This window comes from Chelonia mydas, chromosome 10 (assembly GCF_015237465.2).
Source record: "Chelonia mydas isolate rCheMyd1 chromosome 10, rCheMyd1.pri.v2, whole genome shotgun sequence".
Classification (NCBI taxonomy): domain Eukaryota; kingdom Metazoa; phylum Chordata; order Testudines; family Cheloniidae; genus Chelonia; species Chelonia mydas.
Genome location: NC_051250.2, coordinates 81,113,664 through 81,137,789, shown reverse-complemented (window position 1 = coordinate 81,137,789; position 24,126 = coordinate 81,113,664).

The following is a 24,126-nucleotide window of genomic DNA, read 5'->3' as shown; positions in this document are numbered from 1 at the left end:
AACATTCCAGCTCCCGGTCCGGCAGCGCTCGGGGGTTACTCGACTAAGATTTTCCCTCCTCGCTTGTCGCTGTCACATGCTGATGGGAGGGGAGGTTTGAGGTTTTGAAAAAACAAATATAGCCTTCGTTTGCAAACCACATTGGCTTCGAGGAGCAATGCGCCAAGCGCAGTGGGGTGGCAGGCGCAGCTCTCTCTTGCCAGCTGCCTCTATGGTGTGTCTTTGCCAGGCCTCATTTCCCTTTTGAAGCACCTCCTCTCTCATAGAAGATCTGTCTCTTTATTTTCAGGCCTTTTTCTAGTCCTCCACTTCCTCTCCAAACCTAGGCACCCCGTCAAGGGAACACAATATGCTGAGCAGAATGGATGGATGCTTCCCCTGTAACTTGACTATCTCCCTACAAGCATCACCATTGCTTCTCGGACTCTTCTCCCTGTGCCAGCCACTGCTCTGCCCCTTGGTGATGGAGAAAGCGGCATGAACTATATATCAGGAATAACTTATGAGGCTAACTTGGCCCTTTTTTTCTGCTTGAGAATTATTGATTTTAATTTTGTTTGTTTTGAAATTGTCTAGACAGTTTACAAAACCCTATTTCAGCTTCTGGGGCGAACTGGTCCCACTGCCACTAATTAATGCACAATATTCTTGATGTGCAATTTGTCACCCAGGTCATATGGTATTGCTTCTGCTCCTTGATTGGATGGCTGAAATGTTTATAAGTAGGAGGAGCGAAATCCGAGTCCCAGCCATTGCCTCATGGATGCTTCCAGGGAAACCTGTATGGACCACGTGCTCCGGAATATTCACATGAGTGTTTGCTGGTAAGAATCTTTATCTGCAAACACATGCACGGGTATGACTGTTCCCAGACAATGAAAGACCAAGAATGCCATCTAAGCGAATTCATGGCTTTTATCTGAACAAATATGGTTAGTACTTTATTGTCCACTTCCAGGAATGCCCCTCAAGCACCCCTGCACAATCTTGTAAAGGCACAGAATTCCCAACAGCACCTGCCCCTCAAAGCAATAATCCATGGCTGCTTCCACAGCTTGGAAATCCTCTGACATGTTACTCCAGCACCCTTAGTCCTCATGAAACTGGAACTGTGTAGTGCACTCATCTGTCTCCAACCAAAGGTACCAGAATTCTAAGGCAACGTAGTCCACACCTGATAATACAATGTCTTAGACCTGTGTTACGACCTAACTCTGTAAGCGTCTACACTTAAATGTAGCTCCCACGATATAACTCACCCACTACACTGACTTAATAACTCCACCTCCATGAGAGACGTAGCACTTAAGTCAACGTAGTGTCAGTATAAGCAACACCATGTCTACATGGCCCATTGCTGCCGTTCAGAAAGCGTCCCACAATGCCCCACACTGATAGGTAAAGCGGTGCAGGCTGTGCTGGTGAGGACACACACCACTGACACAAGGAGAGTAGCGTGGATGTGTAAAGCTGATTCAATTGCTGTGGTGTCTGTATGTTGATGTAACTTAGGTTGACTTAAGTTTGTAGTGTAGACTTGCCTTTGTTGTGATATTTTCTTCATTTTCTTTTTCTTTTTTAACTGAGGGACCTTTTCATTTCCCCACCATTGTTAGCTTCCTCCCCTGTAGGGCAAGGGATAGAAAGCTGAGCCTGTCCAAGGGCAGATCATTGGAAAGGTCAATGAAGTACCCTGCAGGTAGGAACTGTGGCACTTCAGAGTACAGTCCAAACCTTACAATCCTGACACTTCATCCTGCATGTGAAGATGGTAAAATGAACACGCTGCAAATCTGTTTTAATTGAAGGGGAAATGAGCCATTGAACTTCACCCAGATTGCCATCCAGACAAAGAAACCAATCTTGAAATTACCATCGGACCACTAAACTAGCAGCCGGAGGGCTGGTGATCCTGGAGGTAAGTTATAGATTGGCCTCTCCGTAATCTTCTCAAGCAGATGAACAGACACCATCCTTCTGCCACTGATTTCCTTTGTTACTGGCAAGCATATTACATGTGAAGCATCCCTACTTTAACCAGATGATATCCTGGTTATCCTACAGCTAGCCCAGGACAGGTTCAATGTGGGTCCTCCAGCTCTTGTGTTCTGAGGGGGACTCTTCTGGAGCTTATTAACTGGTCTCCTGTCTTACTGAACTGTGCCTAGAGGAGTCCAGAACTCTGCTAACTGAAGATGGAAATGCTACAGAGGCCCAGCTGACTCCTTTACCCTTTGAAGTTAATTTGAGTGTTGGCGGAAGCTGTCAGTTGACATTGCCGGAGTTTGCCAGGCAGCGTAGGCACTGGAAATTGGAACTTCCCCCATGGGGCTCTGCAGCCGAAGATGCAGTTTTGATGATTAATTCCTCAGTGAACTTTAACCGTAATAGCACATGAATAACCAGGGCCTGGGGCATAACAAGGGCTTGTTCCTACAAAGTGCCAGGCACTCTGGTCCAATCCGTCTAAACCCACCATTTTGAACATATGTGTAATTTTAAGCCCATGTTCATTCCTGCTCACTCAGCATCTGGCTGGTTTGAGCCTCCTGTGTCTAGAAATCTTACGTCAGTTTTAAAATGCCATTGGAGAGAAATTCCGTACGTTTCTCTTTTTTTTTAATGTTCCGCCATTTCATCATTTCTGGTATTTTTCTGATGTAATCTAACACTGAGTTAATGCAGCTTAGTGTTAGAATAAAACAGGAGGAGAATGCAGGAATGCTGTAAAGAGTGATTCTGCTCTATTTTGGAATGGCCAATGGAAATATTGAAAGTTTCTGTAATTAACGAAGGTCTCTGTTTAGCAAAGGCCTGAAGCACGTGCTGAAGCCCCATTGACTTCAGGATCAGTACTCTGCTGAATCAAGAAGTTCATGCACCACAGGGCCAGAGCTCTGTGCCACCAAGGGATGCTGCTGGTAGAAACTCAAGCTGACGCCTTCCTTAGACTGCAGGAGCGTTTTGCTTTGACTTTTTATTTCATCTGCCTACCATCCAACAACATGAACAGCGCCCTCAGCAGAGGAGCCCACTGACCTGGGGGCAGGAAGACCTGTGTGATGCCTAGCTTTGAAAAGTTTGAGAAGAAGGTTTAAAAATTATTCCAAATAGAAAATGCCCCTTCTTCTCTGAGAATCTCTCAAGGATGTACACCTATGGAGGTAGCATACTTTGTGTCTGGTGTGTGGCCTGCAGACAGTCTGGAAAGAAGGCATGAAATCCCCCAAAATCTCAAGGATGTAGCATGTTAGCCATGCTCAGCTCTGTTTCTCATTGGACCTGGGCTGTGGGGTTTTCCTGCTCTGCCAGCGTTTAACTAATAGAGAGGCTGGAATGAGAGCCAGTTATGTGATGGTTGCTGCACAGACCCTCCAGAGGAGATAGCTGAGGTGACATCTGCTTCCTTGACTGAGCTGTGTCTGATAGGAAAAATTGAATGTATACTAGAAAAACTACCTGATGGTGACAATGGGTGGCAACAACAGGTTCCGCACTCGTTCAGACACTCATGGTTTAGAGGCAGGTGATGCTGTGTTCAGCATAATTTCAGAAAAACATAGTTAAGATTCCAAGCAAGTGCCCCTCCTGGGGCAGTAGAGATCTGTCCCAGACATGATTCTGGGATGTGGATGTAAATGGGACACTCTAGATCAAAGTGTGCATGTCCAGACTATAGCACGTGGTGTTTGAGGTCCTGTTAAAGGCCCCGGGATGGTACCACCATACAAAGAATTCATACTATGGACTTAAAACAAGCCTGTCGACCTCCCAGCAAGCAGCACTTGGCAAAGCCTGACTAACACCTGGCTGGCATCAGCAGTGTCTAAGCGAATATGGTTCCAGATGTGTCTGCTCTTGAAGTTTTGTTAAGCAGAGCTCTCGCCGACCAAGAAATTTGCTCACTGTATTCAAAGGCATGTTCTGCATACCGCCAATTGCAACACTAAGCCTGGAACCAGCACCCCGCCAACAGAGGCCAAAGCCCACGTCTGACATAGGGTAATGATTTCCACCTACCTTTATGGTTGTGAAACAGAAACAAGTTATTGCTAGCACATCAAAGTGCTGGAAAAATGTAGTCAACGGCACCTTTGAGCCATTAAGCATATCAAGTGGCAAGATAAAATCGTGAATAATGAGGTTCTGCAAAGTGGTTGCATAAACAACTCTGGAGCAATGCCTACAAAATCTCTGCTTCACTGGACCCGGCATGGCCTCTGCCTGCCACACACCGTGGGCCCAAAGAGAGTGAGAACCAGTTAACTGTCAGCGAGAAGCAGCCAGAGGAAGAGCTGCGGCAATGCCCTGACAAGAACATCCCCCACTGAGTGTCCCAGCAGCGCACTAAGTTAGCTTGGCAGGTCAACCGGCACAGCCGGGGAAGAACAGACTGAGGCTGGAAGAGTTGGTCACCTGGCTGAACTCAAGCCAAAGCTGATTTCTGGATGCCTTGGAGGCTGGATGCAGAATTTTTGCACACCTCCTAATAACCACTAAGGCCCAGACCCTCTAAAGGAATTCAGGCATCTAACGCCCGTTGAAATAAGTGGGAGCTAGCCACCTTTTGAGGATGTCAGTCCAGATCTCTTATAAACAGACTAATAAAGATCTGTGACCTTGAGTGAGTATTGACTGCAAACCAGCTTTTTCATGCATCTGATTGGCTTCCTTCACATTTAAGGGGGTTTCCCTTATTGTTGACATGGGAAAGGTCAAGTAGGCCCTCCTCTCTACGTTTTCTGTGCCATTCATTATTTTATAGACCCATCACTTCCCCTGCTGTTCATCTCCCTTTGAAATTCTCCAAATAGATTTGAAATGTTGGTCTTTCTACGCCTTTTATTGTCCTTCTATTTCTGCTATTTCCTTCCGAAAGTGGGGAACAGAATTAAACCCTGTGTTTAAGGCAGGGATGTAGCATGTGCTGATGTAATACTATAGTTTCAGTATTCGTCTCGCTAGCTGAATCCCGGGCTGTTTTTAAAATCACTGTACTCTACAGAGAAGAGCGAGCCAACGTTCCCCTTTTATAGGCTCTAGGCTCGGTCGGGCTACGACATCCATTTGCTAGATGTAGAAATATGGCTATAAGAATCTCCCATGCTGGGCCTCTGAGTATGTCAGTCTGCAGCAGCGAGCCTCGGAGTCTGGGTCTACCGCCACGGATGTGCACCACAGCTCTACAAATAGCCGTGGAGGCATCCGGGCTCAGGCTGGAGCTCAGGCTCTGAAGCCTCGGGCTGGGCATGGGATTCACAGCCTGAGGCGCGACTCCAAAGCACCATCTGGGCAGCTATTTTTAGCCCCGGCGCGTGAGCCTGCGGGTGTCAGCCCGGGTTCGGCGGCTCGCTGCCTCTGGCTGTGTCGCCGGGCACTTGCTCTCGTGTGGTTCTCCAAGAGACTTTTCAGACCGTTGCGGCCCTCAGGGCCTATGCTAGCAATTGGGGGCGGGGAGGGACTGAGTCACAGAGAAATGGTGGCATGCCCAAGACCACGCAGCAAGTCAGTAGCAGAAGTGGAAGGAGAACCTAGGAGTCCTGATTCCGAGCCCTCTTCCTGTAAGCATTACACGGCCTGTCATGACCCATGTTCCCCTTTTACTGCGTGCACACACTGAAACCCAGGGCCTTGGTTTTGGGGAGGCATTTTTGGTGCATCTCAACACTCCTCATGATGAGCAGCTCAGACATTAGATGCAGACTGTGATATTGTTGGTTTATGAGCCCGGGTGACTGTACTTTGTACCCTGTGTGTACAATTTCGCGTGCTCTTTTATCTGCTTACTAAGGCATTTCCAAGAGTCTTGGTAATTACGACATTAAGAAAGAAAGAAATAAACTTGACTGGCAAATAGTGTTTGGGCAATGGGCGGGTCCCATCCTAGCCACGCACCGGCTTGCCACGCCAGGTTGGCCTGACCCATTCGCGGCTGTACATTGAGTGCTAATGCCAGAGGGCTACCAGGAACAGGCCAATGCTAAACAAATGATTTCACTTTAAAACTTATAGCCCAATCATTACTGATTCCTTTTGTATTTCTGGCACTAGCACTAGTCATGTACACTCCTTTCAAATCACTGTGGCATACTCCAATAGGATTATCACAGAGCTCACCTCGAATGGGCTGGGCCATTATTTTAGGGTTATAAAAATACACTCAAAGCAATAAAGTTGCTAAAGTTTCTGGAGAGCCCCTTAACTAAAAGTGTTTGAGGAGGGAGGACCTGTGGGGAGTGAGAGAGAAATCCTTCAGGACAGACCTTGAGAACACATCATTTAACTCCAATACTGCCAAAGAACTGCCTGGAACGTGAGCAGTCAGGGGAATCTCCGATCTCTGCTCTGGAGCGGCAGCGTACTGAGGTGCCCAATGCAGCCTTTGTCCCTTGCAGATGGCTCTCATGAACATTTTTCTCTGGTGCCATCTGGTGTGTCCCTGAGCTTCACTCTGAGTTTTGGAGCGAGAGGGTATTGGGCAGGAGAATGGGATTTGGTAAATGGACTGTTATCCTAGCGTTCAGGGGTGTCTGGAGCTAGGCTTTGGTCTGGTGCTTGATAAAGAGAGGGGACATAGCAAATGCTGATTCCAGGCCACGTTCTGATTTCAAACCCACCAGTGTCCCAGAAGCTTTTTGGAGCTGTGCTATTGGGTCACACCAATCTCTAATTAAAGGTTAGAATGGACTCTAAATCCTCAAAGCAAAGTTCAAATAACACTGCTGAATTTCTCCTGAAAAACCCAGAAAATGTTGTTTTATTTAATGGACAAAACTTGGCTCAGGTTTGTTCTGGAAGCTTTGAGCGTCAATTAATTAAACTTCTGTAGAGCATGATCAGACTGAGTCAGCAATAAAACCTCTAGGAGTTTCACGTGGGGGGGTTTTAATGTAATTATTGTAAAAACTTTGGCGGTAGGTGCAGAGGAGGCAATGTGGCCTAAGGAAGAGAGCAGTGGCCTGCAACTCAGGAGCCCTCTGTTCTCTTCCTAGCATTGCTTTTATCATGCCGGGTGATCTTAGGCAACCAACTGCCCCTCCCTGTGCCTCAGTTTCCCCATCTACAAAGCCGGTAAGAATCCGTGTCCCCATTGTGCAAAGAGCTTTGAGATCAAAGATGAAAAGTGCTATATAAGAACGAGATATTATTACTGTTATCGATGGGCCCCTTAGCACAGCACTTATTGCTGCTTATTTTCCTGTCCAATGAAGAATAACCTCCCTGTTTTCTTCCTGAGCTTCCACAGTGACAGACGAGGGCTGCTTGGAATTTCATCCCTCTCTTGAGGTTCTCCCTAATTGCTGGCCTGTTTATTCCTCCCTCTGGTCTGGCTAGCCACTCGAGTTTGGTCTGGTGTCTCTGAGTTTGGGTGGAGAGCAGCCCCAGCTTGTGGCCACTGGCACCCCTCCAGCCATTCACCACCTTTCTCTCTTTGGCCCGCCTGAACACGTCCATTTCTCCCAGAGCGTGGCCAGGGCTGTTCTCGCCAAGAGCAGAAGGCTCAGTGACCCTCACAGCTGGATAGCGCGTCGCGCGCTCGCTCATCGCAGGTGACAGGAACCACGAGAGGCGAGAGCACTCCAGGCTATCTGACAGAACCAGTCACTTCAGCCTGGCCGCTGAGGCTGGGGAAGGCAGAGGCCTGTCGCAGCTTTCGGAGTCAATCCCTGTGTGCTGCCTCTGGGCGAGGCTCTGAGATTTTCTGCTTTGCTCTGTACCAGCTGGGAGAGCACTCAAAATTATTTCAAAGGGCCCAGAGACAGACAGTGTGGGCTAGTGCAGGGGTCCTCAACCTTTTTATTTCTGCCCCCCCCCCCCACGGCCCCCCGGGCCACAGCAGCTGGTTCTCTGCGTATAGAAGCCAGGGCCGGCGTTCGGGGGTAGCGAGCCGGGCAATGGCCTGGGGCCCCGCGCCACAGGGGCCTCATGAAATTAAGCTGCTCAGGCTTCGGCTTCAGCTCCGGGTGGTGGGTCTCAGGCCCTGGGCTTCAGCACCATGCAGCGGGGCTTTGCCTTTCTGCCCTGGACCGCAGCTAGTCTAACGCTGGCCCTGCTTGGAGGACCCCCTGAAACCTGCTCGCAGCCCCCCAGGGGGCCCCGGATTCCTGGTTGAGAACCACTTGTCTAGCGGGTAGGGCACTGTATGAGGCATTGGAAGACCTGGATTCTGTTTCCAGATCTCCTGTTGATTTCCCTTATATGCCTCAGTTTCCCCACCCACCCTCTGTCTGTTTAGGGTATAAGCTCTTTGGGGCAGGGACTCTCTTACTGTATGTTTGTATAGCAGCTAGCACAATGAGGCCATGATCTTATCTGGGGCCTCTATATATGACAGTCTTGTAGTACAGAAAAATCTCTGCTATAAGGATTCCAACCTCACTAAGTCGCCCTGTATAATTAGAAACAGTAAAAACTCTGGGCAGGGAGTGTCCTTTCATTATGTGTGCGTACGGCGGCTACCCCGGTGGGCCCCAGTCCCTGATTAGGGTCTCTGGATGCTACCAGAATACAAGTGGTAACAAGCCCTAAAAAGACACTTTAAAAAGGGCAGGGCTGGGAGAACTGGGAGAAGTCGCTGTTCAGAAAATGGCCACATGAGTTGGTCTGGCCGCGATCTTCATGCCCTGTGTGGCTGCTGTGGAATTGGAAGGTCTAAGGTATGGTTAGAATCCGCCTCTCATTCTATGTCTCCCTCTCCCCTCAAATTGCAGCATTTAAGATCAACTGGAGACTCTTCCCTGGGGGGCCCCGGCCTTTGGAAATGGCTCCCTGACTCTCATGCGCTGCTGGGTGTGAATTGGATGCTTCTCTTACCTGTATTCAGGTTGGTCTTTTCCCTTTTCTTGACAGCCTGGCGGCTCCGGTAGTGATAATTACTGCTGGCCACCGAGCAGAGATGTGCGTGATTGACTCTGCTTGTTGGCTGTCCTGGCCCTAGGCGGCTGCTAGTCACTATATAAATAATCGGAGTCAGAACACCCCGGTCTGTTAACCTTTTCTTTTTTTCTAATTAGGAAGAGAGTGGGGGCCATAGGGCAAGCTGCCTGTGATTAGCGGTTTAATTTGCTGTAGGATATACAATAACTTAGAAAGAAACCCACCCCACACTGCCCTCTGTAATCAGTTCCTGCCACATTTTATGGCAATTGCATTGGGCTGCACCTACAATGCAACGTTAGGGGGTTAGAAAGACTGAGCAGACCACCCAGCAAGCCTGGCCTTACACCCCCCTCCCCCCCCGCAGCCTTAAGTGCTCTACACATAATCACATTTGGTACCATTTTTATCTACACTTCCCAATAACCACATAAGAGACTGGTTTACGTCTTTGAGACATGCAATCTTTGTCTTGAGCTCAGGAGTTTACTTAACTGGGGCATCTGCTTTGACGTTGTCTGTTACTGTACAGTCGTAAAAGTATGTTATTCTCCTTGGTGGTGTGAGGGGAGGGCTGGCGGTTGCATCTGCTTAGTTTCATCTTCCCATCTCTTTACTGGGTCACAGTTTCGACATGAAGAGCAAGCAAGGGGAGGCAGGAGGCGTGTACCTGAAATAAACCAGCGAACGGTAAAAAAGCATGCTGGCTGATAGGACTTCCGGGGGCTCTTTGTCTCTGTGGTTGGGGTAGCTGTTGTGAAGAATGCAAAGTCAAGTCACGGGACACAATCAGAGGGAGACAGCTAGGTGAGGAGCTTATTGTTGCGGTAAGGTGTCTTGGATTGCAAAGTGTCCCCCAGTCATGGTGTCTTTCCTGCTGGATCCACTGGAATTCCATTGCTGAGAAAGGTCAGGTAGCAGATGTCTGTATTTGTCTAGAATTTCTACCAAATTATGGTTGCAAAAATAAACAGGATTCAAATCAAACAGTCCTTTAAGGTTTTCTTTAGAGGTGGAGACCTTTCTACCAAAATGAGTGTGTTTAATGATTTGTCGTCTTTTCTTTCATTTCTCAATGTTATGATAAGTGAATCTGCAATTATTTCCACGTGGAACTGCCTCCTGAACCCAGTCAGAGTTTGGTGTCTCAACATCCGGTGGGCATGCAGAAGGTTTAATCCTCCCTCTCTCACCCATCCATTTATTTTCATTGCCTAATGTATTTGTTGTGCCTTCTGTCTCCCTCCTCACCCACCCATGCTCACCTAGCAAACCAAAACTCTTCCTACTTATTGCTCTCTGCAGTCAAGGCACTAAGCAGAATATGGGTCTGAATTGCTAACCAGGCCAACAGCGGAGGACTTTTTGCAGGTAACATCCTTACTTATTTAATTATAGAGCAGCCTTCATGGCACAGCAACAAAATAAATATAAGACATAAAAATGCAGATTAAACAATACATTAAAAGTAAATTAAATCAAGATTAAAATGCAATTAAAAGCAATCAGTACAATTAAGTCTTACTTTTTTTTTCACTGTGAACCTATGAGCAGAGAGCCAGATTGTTCTCTTAATTAAAGCAGGGTAAATGCAGAGTAACTTAGTTGGAAGTCTGTGGAGTTATTCCAGATTTACAACGGTCATTGAGAGCCCAGTCTGAATCAATTGCTCCCCCTGGGTTCGGCCTGGAAGAAGGGTCTCGGTGGGTCTCAGCTCACAAATGGCAAAGGTGAAAGGATTCAGTCGGTCATGAATGGAGTGGAGAGTGCTCACCATGGGGTGCTCATCTGGATGAGCTACCTGCACATACAGGGAACTGGAACAATTTAGGGGAAAGTCAAAGCCCCCAATCCTGAACCAGCCTCCTTTTTCCTAACCCCACCCCCATACCCCGCTGGCCCTGCCCTATCTCACAAGCCAGTGAGAGACTGCTTTCTAGCTGGAATGTCTTTCCCACAAGTGAGAAAGCAGCAGGATGATGGGGACTACACATAATGAGAACAAAACATTCAATGGCCCCATAACTGTGCATACATTCAGAAGGACATTACACGGCATACTTACTGAGCCACTACAGTAAGTTAACACGCTGATGGGAAGAATCTATGTATCCTTTGAAACCTTGTATCTAGGCAGCCTTGGAACACAAATACACAAATGTGGGACATCTCTTAGGCAATACCAATAACTTGGGGCTGTTTACATGTATCCAGGCCACTTCGGAATAAACCACCTCATAGGAGCACCAGCGCCATTGGTTCACTGTCAGTTTAAATGCCTCCGTGTTTGCCATATACACCACCGAGAGCGCCATTTTAATGGGATGGAGTTGTTTCTTTTGGCAAATTGCTGCCATCTCACATCACAACCCATGGTAGTGTATCGAGTGGCAGTGTGTTAGGCCTCCAGGTCTCAGTTTCTGTGACTTTGGTTATACCGTGGGGGTTTGGTAGAAGGTAGTGGGGACCCTGAGGCGTGCAGACCAGAAAGTCAACTCTTCCGTGTGTGTTCTGGGATCTCTCTTTGAATGAAAGAATCATCATTGTTGTCGTCATCCTCAGGTAGAAAACTTTGGAAGCTGTTCTGTTGCGAGTGAATACTGCTGGTGCTATATATTTCTTTGCTTTTCTTATTTTTAGGGACCTTTGCATGGTAACAATTGCTGTGTTCTTTAGAAGGTTGTCTGTTCCTCCCACTTATTTCCTACCTGAGCTCCTAATTTAGAAACAACCCGAAACCAGAACTCTGATTCAGAATTCCTTCTAATCCCACATGGGTGAAAGGGGTTGGACTCAAATCCACTGATCCAAGCCAGCTTGTACATCTTCAATTCTGCCTTGGATACGCAGTCCCCAGGGGCCTATTTTCTAGTTGTGTTCTGGACACAGACAAAGCTCTAGATCCTCAGCTGTGACGAAGAAGGAGGTGTAAAGGGGCTGGCTGCACTGCCATTAAACTTGTACTGGCCTGAAGGTTGCACTAACTTATGGCAGCTGCCAGCAGCCAGAGGGGCCAACAGAGCAGCAGGAGGTCAGCTAGGTATAAACGGACCCTGGCCATGTACACAACAACGGATCTGTTACACTGCCTTTACATCCACAGAGGATCCCCCTGTCTGGGGGGAATTCTACCAGGGCTGTAAGGCCATGCTGGGGGTCAGTGCAAAGTGGGCGCTCAGCAGTGCAAAATTGAGGCCCGAATCTCAGGAAGGGATTCAGTACCATGGTAGCCATGGTTTGGCTTTGCTCCCCAATCACGGTGGCCTAGATTTATTCTGGCTCTAAATGCCGCTTTCCATTGTCACCACTGTATTTGATGTCACGGTTGTCCCTTGTGACATCCCAGCTGGCAGTTGTGATGTCATATGTGGGAGGGATTGTAACTGGAATGACTAAGCAGCAGACTAAGGAGCAGACGAATTTGTCAGGGTATCAGTCCAGTGTCACTGTGCAGCCGATCGGGAGCACGGAGCTTGTCCTTCTGCAAACACTGCAAAGTGCCTCCTCCATTGTATGGTGCTAAGTGTAAGCGGGGGATAGTCCCGCTCTTGTGGGGAACTTTCCTGGCTTCTGCACGGCCCCGGTGAAGTGGGCTAGCGAAAGGATCTGAGTCCTCGCTCCCACTTCCTTTACCCAGTGGCCTCCCTGCCCTGGAGGACTCTCATTTCGCTCTCCTGTCTGGCAGAGTCCTTGTAACTCCAACAAGGCTGGGCCCAGGATTCCTGGGGGGCTCGACCCCCAACCCTGCTGTGGTCACCTAGGACATGGGCTAGGGTGTCCCCACTCTGGGGTACTCTCTCTGCCCTGGGCACTTCTCTGACCCACTGACCATTACATACAAGTTAAAGCAAATGCAAGTTATTTAATCAACAATTAATTTTAAAAAGGATAAGGAAAAATGGGAAAGGTTAAAGGAAACACATCACCCCGCTCTGTGGCAGGGAACATCACAAACAGGGTCTCTGGAACGTCAGGGCGGTTCACAGTCTGTTCCTTGTTAGTCCCAGGCCTCCTGCTCAGGGCCCGGCTGTGCTGCAGGGATGCTGTGGGTTGGACACTCGCTCTGGTGGTGGCCACACGCTCTCAGGCTCTAGGTGGTAGGACCCTTCTTTCCAGTGTCGCCCCCGCCCCGTCGGGGTTACGATCCAAGCCTGGCCTGCAGAGCCTCTTGGCGGAGGCGTCTCCCTGTGCTGGGCCCGCTGCCCAGGGTCCCCCTCGCTCTCCCCAGCTGCTCACCGCACCCAGCTCCGGACAGCTCCAGCCCCAGCTCCACCACTCGGTCTCTGCTGCTCTGCCTTCAGCTCCCTGGGCTGCTTCTCTGGCCCCTCTGGCTCTGGTTGCTGCAGCTCCGCTCCCAGGGCAGGTCTGCTCTCTCTGGGCTGCGCCTCTGGCTTTGGGGCTGCAGCTCCGCTCCCAGGGCTGCTTTTCCGGTCCCTCTGGATCTGGCCCAGCTCTGCTCCCCAGCTCAGCTCGGGCCCCTGCTTTCTCCTTAGCTCGGCCCCACTCTGTCTGACCCAGGCAAATCCAGCTCACAGGGAGGACGGGACCCCCCTGGCCTCCTGACTCCCTGATTAGCCTGCCCGCCCTGTCATTCAGGCTGACCTGGAGCATTGGCCTCTCCCCATTGTTCCTGGGGACTGTCAGTCTCAGGGTCCTGATTCCCCATCGACCCTTCCCCATTTTTAGTACTGGGAGCTAGCAACTAACCCCCCCCCCCGAATGTTAGTAAGGGGGCAACAGTCCCCTTACACAAGGAACACAGCTCCCGTGTTAAACCCCATGTCATATAAAAGAGGGAGAAGAATAAAGACGCTGACGGCTAGAGTTCAGTGAGTGGCGCCCACTCACACCTGGGCTGAATTTAACTCCGTCTTTAAGTTTGCCAGGAAGCAGTAGCAGCAGGTCTGCGTGATGGTTACACAGTTCCGTCAGCTGGCCCGAGCGTCGCTCTTTTTCTCCTTCTGCAGCGACCTGCTCTGGTGATTATCTTGTCTCGTGACGCCCACGTGCTCAGCAGCAACCGCATGCCAGCTCCACTGGAAATGTGGGTCACACACCTGCCACTACAGGGTGTCACCACGATGCATTTCCTCACCCTGTTCACTCTGGCTACCAGTGCCACCAAGTGTCTGGCCAGGATCTCTTCCACCAGCCTGTGGATAGTGGCTGCTTGTCTTCCGCCCAGTGGCATGTCCAGGTGATTCAAACACACAGCGCTTCACTCGCTTCTTGCGTCTGTAAGGAAACCCTGGGTAATTCTATCTACAACGAGAACCTGCTCACTCACTGCTTCTGGGAGCATGGAACTAGGCCTCAGGTGTTCTTTAGAGACGAGGAGTTAACGTTCCTTTTAATGGTGTCCCTTTCTTTCTCTTAACAGGAGAAAAAGATAAATACGCTCGCAGCTGAGGCTGCATTCGGCCTTTCTCTCTCCCCTGGACTCAGTCGGATTACACGCCACCTGATGGGTGGGAGTAAATAAAATGGATTAGAAGGGAAATGAACTCTTAATAGAGATCGCGTGTTCTGCAGCACTTTGGAGGGATTGCGCTGTGAATGCAGCCTGTCCAGACAGTGATTTGTGGTGCCTTCTGATATTTCTCCGCTCTCCTTGCTGCAGCGAGGGTAGTGCTTGGAGGGAAGAGCCCGGCTTTCCGTTAATTTAGAGGTGCCAGTGACTAACGGCTCTGATCTCAAAGGGCCTACAAAGAAGCGTTTGGTTTCAGAGACAAAGTGCCATGTTTAAAGTTTGGGGTCTGATTCTAATCTCATGTACGCCAGTGTAGCTCCGTTGACTTCACGGGCGTCACTCCTGATTTACACTGATGGACACTGGTGCTGGAAGTAGAGGTGCCGCACCCCCTGGCTTGAAGTAGTTTCCATCGTATACAGAGTTTACAGTTTGGTTCAATGGCTCTCAGCACCCTCACTATACAAATAGCTCCAGCCCCCCTGCTGATGGAGATCAGAATCGGCCCAAGGTAGATGAAGAAAGAGAGAGAAAGGTTAGCCGCAGCCCCCTACGAAACGGAGGAGACAATAAGACACTATGCTCCTCTAGTGTCCTCCCCCATAGAAAGGGGCTGGCAAGGTGTAGCTAGCAGTGTTCTCGCTTCCCCTGCTCAGAGCCTGGAAAGCAGAGTCACCCAGAGAGGAGGGGTGGTGTGAGAATGCACCTCCCGCCCTGTGGAGGAGTGAGCCGTACTGAGCGTGGTTGCCGACAGAAAGAGGTAGAAGAGCAGCATGAAGAGAACAAAAGCAGGTCTTTCCAATCCCCTCAAGACTTGCCATTACTTGTGCGGGAAAACGAAAGAGCACACCGCCAGCAAAGTCGGGTCATAGGAGCAGTCAGAGTGGGTCAGACCCAGGGACCTCTCTAGCACAGCCAGACCTTGTCTCTCTCAGTGGCCAGAGGAAACAAAACAAAAAACCATCAACCCAGAATGGACAGTTTTGGAATAAGCTGCTTGTAGATGAAGTTTCTGCCTAACCCCAGACAGCCAGAGGTTGGCTTATACCCTGACGCATGAGAGTTTATAGATCTTCTTGAGGCTATGTGGGTGTTGTGGTTCAAAAAAACCAGGGCACTTTCTTTCTCAGTTTTAACTGCAGAGTCTTGTGTTGCATTTCCCCTTGCTCTTGTAATGAGAGTGAAAGGGTGAGTAAACATGCCCTGTTGACCTTGTCTGTACCATCCATTATTTCCTATACCTCTTCCTTGTCCCAACTTATTGCCCGCTGTCTAAAACAGTCCCAGCTTTAGCAGACCTGTCTCCAAGTGATAATTTTTCTATGCATCTGATCGCTTTCATCTCCTGTCTCCTGGTTCTGTTCTATACAGGGCCCTACCAAATTCACGGCCATGAAGAATGTGTCACGGACCATGAAATCTGGTCTTCTCTGTGCTTTTACCCTAGACCGGGGTGGCCAAACTGTGGCTCGTGAGACACCTGCGGCTCTTTTACAGTTAAAGTGCTGCTCATGGAAGGCCCCCCGCATTCTCCATCTACCAGACTGGGCCGGGGGGGCGGGGGGGGAGCTCAGGACCTCTGCCTTGCAGCAGGGTGGCGGGGTAGGGGCTTCTGCCCAGTGAGGGGCGGGTCTCGGGGGCTTCAGCAGGAGTGGAGCCGAAGCCATGAGCCCCGGCAGGCACGCGCAGGCTCTCGGACTTCTGAAGCTTGTCGTATGCAGCTCGGAGGGTCAGTATAGTAACTTCTTTACCCAGCCCGCTGCCGAGGCACCCTCATGCCTTCTCTGCGTTCTGACTGCGGCGGGAGTCCCACTGCAATGCCTTCCTCGCAGCACGTGCCACGCCGTGCCTGAGAGACTCCCGGTTAGATCGAGCTTACAGTGCACCTTCCAGTCCGCAAACCTGCCTGGAGCAGGAAACTAGAACAAGCCTTTGAGCTTTCCCGGCAGTGTGTATTTTAATTTTCACTCTCTGATAAAGGTGTCTGGCTGCCTGGGTTTCTGCCCCAAGGACTTTATCAAGGTGAACAAACCAAATAAAGGGAGGGGCGGGAAGCGGAGGGGCAGGGAGGATCCCATCCATTACTAATCGTTTCTCAGGGGAAAGGAGCAGAGTAGTGATGAGTGCAGGGCAGGAGGGAGGGAGACCAGAGAGATTAACGCAGGCAAACCAGCCTCGGTTGGCGGGGATGGCCAGGCCTAGCCTGCCTGAGTTGTGCTGCAACCTGTCGCTTGGCCCCCCCGCTACACACACACGTCTACCGCCGTCCACCCCAAAGCTGGCCCGGCCCCGCAAGGCTCGTGACGGTGGGGGCCCAGAAGCATTTGTCTGCCTGGGGCCCAGCAAAGGAGGCTTGCTAACAAAGGATTCAGGCCTTGAGCAGCTGGGTAGCACTGGACACCCCACCCACCAAAATGAAGTGAAAAGCCCTGCAGCTCCCACCTCCAGCTCTAGGGGAAATCAATGAGCCGGTACAACTAGGAGAGCAAAGCCCCCAAGCTGCTTTGGGGCAGTCCTTTCTGTTTGTACAGCGCCTAGCGCTGGGAGGTCCTAGTGCATGACTAGGGCTCCTGCAATGGTACTGCTGTTAATAACAGTCCTGGTCTCAGCTCTGTGAGCGTCGCGAGGCTCAGCGGTACCTAACATCTACCTACTCTGTCCGGTCCATCTCTATTGCAAAATGGCTGCACCCTGGGATGCCACCACTCACCGGCCAGCCCACCAGCCTGATCCAACAGTCAGCGGAAAGACTCCAAATGGCTCCACTGCGGTTTGGCTCAGGCACCTTCTGCCGGTTTCATGCCGCAGCGAAGTTATGCCCAGGCTGAGCAAGAGCAAGGTCCGCGCCTGGTAGATGCCTCCATGTCCCAGGAACAGAGCGGCCAGGGAGGCCAAAATAATTTGTCAGCGCTAGAGGCTGTGCTGGAAACACTTCGAGATAAGGAGCAGATATAAAAATAAACCCGATCTTGGGAAGTTTAATGAAGCGTAATCTGAACGGACTCATGTGTTTACACACTATTCCGTCCCTTCGCTGCCTGCACGGTACGGACCTCTGGGGTCTGTAGTTTGTGTTGATCAGACGCCAAAGCAGAGTGAGACAGGTCATCTCTGTGCGTCTATATTTCAGGCAGCACCGCGCATGCTCTGTTAATAACTGCCCGCAAATAATATTCTGGAAAAAAGGCAAGTTTTTAAAAAAAAAATCGGGGGCAAGGAGGAACATTTCATTTGAAGAATTGTTGATCAGTTGCCCAGGTCCCCTTCCTGGTGGAACAGCCACTCATTTGGGGAAAGGAAGGTCTTGCCAAATCCAGCCACTAAACTTGTGATCCCCCCCGGCGGAGGATGTTGGACGGGGCAGAGGGGTATGTCTTGAAGGCCCTTAGAGTGGGGGAATCAGGAGAGTGAGAGGATTGTAAAAATGAACATGCGCTTTGGGGCTAATTGGAGAGCTGTGGGGAGTGAGGTAGCCAGGGGGCTATTGGTGGATTGAAGGATTGGGGATAGATTAATACCCTAGAGAAAAGGTTAAGGAGAGGGGGAAGCAATGGAAACCGGTGGGAGAGTTGTGGGGTGGGAGGAAGCCAGTATTAGCCGTAATTCATGATGGGGGGGCCTCCGGGGATGAGGGCGAGAAAAGAGGCATGTGGGTGGGGGGCTGTTTCTGGGAGCTGCGTGAAAGGTCAGGCTGGCGGTGGTTTTCTCTCCGTCAGGTTGTCTGTCCTTAGTCCCTAACTGTCTAAGTGGAAGCAGGTGTGGCTCCCAGCCAAACTGTATAAATTAAGCCCCGATTAGAACTTGTATGTGTCTTAAACAACATGGAAAGGAGGGGAGATTCCAGTCATTAACAGAATGAGTCTTACTGGGTAACGTGGCCTTGGGAACAAGTGGTAACTTAACAACATGGGCGACACGCACTGGCAAAGCATGCATGAGGAATGGCATGCAATATTTGATTGCATGCTCTAGGCATGTTGGCTCTGCATGTGTAAAAACAATAATTAAATGTACTATGTGGGCGGATTATTAAAGGTTTGATGGCAAATGATCCTCTTCAAAACCTTTCTGTAGGCTGAAATCTAGGTGTAGACCAATAAAAATGCAAACTGCGCCCAGACAAATGCAGTGTGCCATATTTTCCCTACCCTGTATAGCACAGGAGGTGGTTGTGTTCCAGCAACCTCCAAGTCGCTAGCCAGCTAGATGTCAGTGTTATGCAGGCTCGAAATGGGCTCGAGCTGTGGACTGGTGTCTGGTGTTTGGCTGAGGATGCATCTTCCAGAGATTAGCCATTAGCAGTTGGGTCCTGACCGCTCAAACCAATGAGAGATGCAACCACTGATGTCAATGGGAGCAGGATAAAGCCCAAAGTGTAGAGCTGGGTCCCAAAATGTTGAGGGGGTTCAAAGCTGTCACAGTTCCGGTCCTTTTTTAGCATATTCACTATGGCCCAGTTTCCGCTCGCAGCCCCACCAGTGAACATCCAAGCTGTCGTGAGACCACTGAGTGCAGTGGAATTAGGCCAGAGTTGCACGGATGTAAATGAGAGCATGGCCCTGCACGTCTTTACACCAGAGGTGTTCATTTCCTTTTCCATTTCATTTCAAAGATCTGCATTTGCAATGCGGCAGTGCTCTGCCTGGAGTGGGACTGAGTCATAACCAGGGTGCTCCCTGCTCCTTGTAATGAGCGTTTATCGAGAGACAGAACAGCTTCGAAGCAACGAGACTTTTCAAAATGGCTTATCTCCATTAAATTAGTCACTGGTGTTTCTCTCTGAAGCCTGGTAAGCGCCGGCAGTTGGTCACACCCACGTGATTCTCTCTTCTCTCTGAGAGGCCCCACAGTCAAAGCAGCCAGGCTAGTAAAAATGCTGAAATCAGACTTTCCTTTCTCTTTGCTTCCTGTTTTGTTTTTCAGTCACATAACACAGGGCCAGCATGGGCAGGGAAAGGCAGAACAAGCCCTTAGCCCAGAGTGCGTTTCTGACATTCTTCTGTGCGCATCATGGTCCTAATCTCAGCTGCAATCGTAAATGTGGTGAGTCGGTAAGGCAGGTTTGTTTAACAAGGAACTTGCAGAGAGATTAAAAGAGAGGCGGCTTTACAGTGTGATGAAGTGGATGATCCAAGAGGGCTGGGAAGTTTGTCCCAAAGTAGGGAGAGCACCACAAGCCTGGGAAAAGTTTTTAATATTTATGAAGCACTTTCCCCGTCTTCAAAGCCCCATCCAAACATTAAAGGCCTTCCCCCAACACCCGAGGCATCAGTGGTGTTGTCCCCATGGGAGAGACTGAGCTGGAGAAGGTAGAGGTATAAATTTTCAAAGAGACCTATTAAGTTTGGGTGGCTCCGATTTCCAGGGGCACAACTTCAGAGGCCTCTGCCTGGCTTCTGAGGGGGCAGAGCCCCTGCAGCTCCAGCTGAAGCCGGTGGGGGCCAAGCACATTTGAAAATCAAGCTGGGCACCCAATCTGAGTGGGCTCTTTGACATACAGAGGTCAAAATGAAATGCCCGAGGCCCAGAGCAAGTCGGGGGTAGGGCCAGAAATGAAGCCCCAGAGAGCCTGTCTAGGTCCCTCTGTGCCCAGGGACGGTGGCCTAGCGTTCTTCTCCAAGTGCACACCCAGGTCCCTCTCAGAAGTGGGTCCCAACAACAGGTTTGTGTCCCGGTCGTGCTGTGTAAGACGCCAGCCTTCCTCACCTGGACGCCCAGTTGGCCTGCTGCCCCTCCTCGCAGCCCCCCGTGGAGCGCTGCCCGGTCAGAGCCGTCCTGCCGTTTGGGAGACTGGCCTTTGCCGTGAGCCCGGCTGCCTGCTGGCATAGCGTGCTCTCCAGTGAATAGGAGCATGGTGGGCACCAGCAAACAGCAAATGTCCAGCAAACCTGCTCCAGCTCCCGCCAATCAACCCCTAATTAGTCAGAGATCAGCAGAAGAGGCGACAAAATTCAGGGGAGAGAGAGAGATGCCCTAACTTCCCAAAGGTCTCTCACCCCCCATGTGTACATGCTGGGGGGCTTCCCACTTCCACACCAACCCCAATCTGTAGCACTAACGCGGCATGGCCCCACTCGGGCACCATTACGGCACCTTACACGGTGCAGAAAGGGCCCCTGAAAAACACCTGCACTGCGAGGGATCTCTCCTCTGTCCAGCTTTCCCTAGGGAGCCCTCAGCTGCCTGAGCGGAAGTGAGAGCAGCCTCTGAACTGCTCTAAGTCCCTCTGTGGGGATGGGCAGCCTCAGAATATCAATTGGCATAATGGAACTGAGGCTTAAGGCTGCTTTGTCCCCCTGGGTGGGCGTGCATGGTGCTTTGCTGGAGGCCGTTTCAGGCGTTCATCCTCACCTGCACAGAACATCACTGCCGGCGGGGATGAGCACTACACACAGATGCCTACATGCACTGGGAACCAGGACCGCGCACCTCTGAATCGCCTTGGAGGTTTTGTAGCTGCCGCTGTCATCCACTCCCATGGTGATCGGATTATTATCAGCATGGGAGATCCTCTGGGCAGCGAGATGCATCAGTGATTCCTGGGCCTCAAAGCTTGCTTTGCATCTCCATCCTTCCTGGCCATCTTTGCTGCGGTCTTCTGAATTAGAGGTGGCAAAATTTAAAATCCGCTGTTGCTTCCTTTTTAAACGCCCTAATACATGCACTGGGGAGAGAGAAGCAGAACAACAAAGGAAGGTGGCCAGGTAAAAGCAGCAGCGCCGAGAATAAACCTGCTCCCCTGCCCAGAACCCACCGTTTTGCCTGTTACAATCAGATTTCAGGCCGGCGTGGCTTCACTGGAGCATCTCGCTGCACGGGTGGAAGTGTGAGCCTGAGGGTCGTTGAGCCGTGCAAATGTTCCCAATGTATCACCACTGTAGCAACATCTGTGCGAAATAACCTTGTGCCGAGCCACGGGAAAAACGTGCCGTGTTCAATAGCCCTCGACGTTTCTCATTTCTTATCTGCTGCGCGATGGTCCAGTGGCTGAACACTGAGCTGCAGGAGCCGTCAGCGAAGGAGCAGGGACACTGGTTCCAAAACCTCGTTCAGGGCATAGTTTTGGACACTGCCTGCAGGCCGGAGGTTCAGCTCCTCCATCCCTCCCCGAGCCGGGGTCCTTGCACTGTGCAGCGTTGCTGACTGAACCATGCAGGATCCTGGAAGCGAGGTTATAGAGAAGCTGTGTTTATGGTAACAACATGAGTCCCTCCCCATGCTGCTGTTGGCTGATGGTTCCCATGTGTTGGGGGAGAATTGTTCTGTGCTCTGGTGGTGTCTGGGTGGGGTTTGCAATGAGTGCGGTGTCGCTTTAGCACGTAACGCGGTACAGCTCTTCGTATGTATATGCGAGGCAGAGGGACGTGACTACCTAGCACTCCCTCCGCTCCTTCTGGCCAAGGGTTACACCGAGGCTTTGCAGCAGCCCTTTACAAACATTAACACAGGCTATGCTGCACCCCGGTCAGGATTTTGATCCCTGTTTTATATAGGGGGATACGGATGGTGCAGTGGTTAGGGTGCCTGCCGCGGATGCAGGAGATCCAGGGTAAACTCCCTGCTCTGCCATAGACTTCCTGTGTGATCTGGAGCACGTCACTTGGTCTCTCTCTGCCTTGGTTCCCCCTCTGTTTAATGGAGCTAATGGCACTGCCCCGCTCTGGGGCGGGTGTGAGGCTATAAACACGCGGAGGCGGTGCGGTTCCCAGAGGCTATGGTGGCAGGGCATATAAATGCCTAAGACAGACAAGTGAGTGGTAGCACAGTGCTAGCAACCCAGATCTCCTTACCCCCCGTCCGGCACTTTAACCACATACTTCCTCCCTTGCTGGCCTTCATAATGAGGCCATCTAGGTATTAAAGGAAAATGCTGCCGTTGTATTTTGCTGCAGGAAGAATGGGAGGAAAAAGTACCCCGGGGAGCAAAGATAATGGCCCATGCTGGGAAGTCCCTAATGACCTACCCAGCTATGAGATCAGGGATACATGTCCCACCCACAAGAGAAGCTGACCATGGGTGTGGAAAGTCTGGGGTGGCCTCTCCGGCCATAACTCATTCCTTCCCAGATGTGCACAGCTGCTCAGCAGAGGGGTGCTGGTGCTGTTCTTTTTGAGGTTACCTGACTGGGTGAGCCCCTGCACCTGGAAAGCCCACATGCTAAATTCACCCCTGGTACAATAAGACAGACTCAACGGGGGTGACCCCACGCCAAGGGGAGCTACAGCATGATGCAATCTAACACAGCTGGGAGCTGATTGCTGCTCTTCCGTGGGGGGGGATGGGAGAAGGTGAGCACGTGCGTGTGCCCTGAACATACGGCAGGAAATGCATCCTAGGACTATTTGTTCTAATTTGAAAGCAAATTTGTATTGACTCCCCTGTCCGAGTTGCCAGGGAGCATCCTCAAACTCGAGCCCTGTTAGCGAGAATACTCAAGAAAACAGAGTCCTGCGTTCAGATGCTCACATCACGCACCTTTTGAGATTGTATACGCAGTTTGAATGGCATGGCACCAGATCCCACAATCAGCTCACCTGGGTTAGTTCCGTATGACATGTGTCTGGTTTCTGTTCCCTGATTGGATGGTTCATATCACTAAGCAATTCAGGATGAAGTGCATGTGACTGGAGAGTTGGACACTTGTGCTACCCTGTGATGGCAGATTAAGTTTAATACATTTAAACTACAAAAGCTAGTTACATAGATTATAGTATATTGTGAATTGCATGGTGTATTTTAATCCTAGTCCAAACTATCTGTAGATCAAGAATTATCGACTGCAGAATGTAGGATTCATACAAGGTTCATGCGCTTGGCAACATTCAGGGCACACCCGGCGTGTTGTGCTGGACCTGTGCACACACAGCTCCTCTCAAGGGCATCAACCATGGAATCTCGCCCAAATGACATGAACCGTGGGAAGCCTCTCAGGACTGGGCTCAAGGCCCGAGAGCAAGGAATGCGGTAGATAGAAATTGGTAAATAAGAATGTTAAACAAAGCCAGTGTATTCCTTTTATCTGTTGGAGAATGTAATGCGCGGGGGGAGAGAGAGAATAAAGGAGAGGGTGGAAAGCTGACAGGCAGCAGCCCGTTAGCAGACCAGCTCGCTTGCTTGCTAAAAGCTGTGTTCCGTCTTGTCATTGAACCGCCACAGCAGAAACTGACAGATAATTCAGAATAAATTTGAGATGTTCACAATCAGGTTGCGGGCAATTTCTGAATAAGAGGAGGAAAAGGAGAAAATCCTCACAAATAATTAGTTGCAAGTATTCACTTCAATTAGCTGAATTATTCACTCAGCTTCTTTATACAGTGTCTGTGTGGGTCTCTTCTCTCTGGCCCTTCTCATCTGAGAGGAAGGTTTGGTGAAAGACACAAAATGGCAAACTCCCACCATGAAACACTGAGATTAATTAGTGATGATGGAGCAATGATTCATCACTGGGATGAGCCCTGAAAAGTGCGTGCGCGTCTCCGAATCACTGGCTGGCCAGCCTGGTTTGGATAAAGTAAGACCCGAACTAGAGTGTCATCCACCCCTTAGATCTGAAACGCTATTGAAGGTCTGCAAAAGCCCAGGACTCCTCCAAACGGGATTGTTAGTCTCCAGTAGTGGGGTCCCTTCTGCAGGTGGTAGCAGGCGTTGTCCTCTCGTCTGTTTGTTTGTAATGCTCATAAGGCGTTGTCCTCTCGTCTGTTTGTTTGTAATGCTAACCCAGAGGGAGTTGGCATGTCACTCAGCTGCTCCCTGCAGAGTCGATCCACCATTTGGGGTA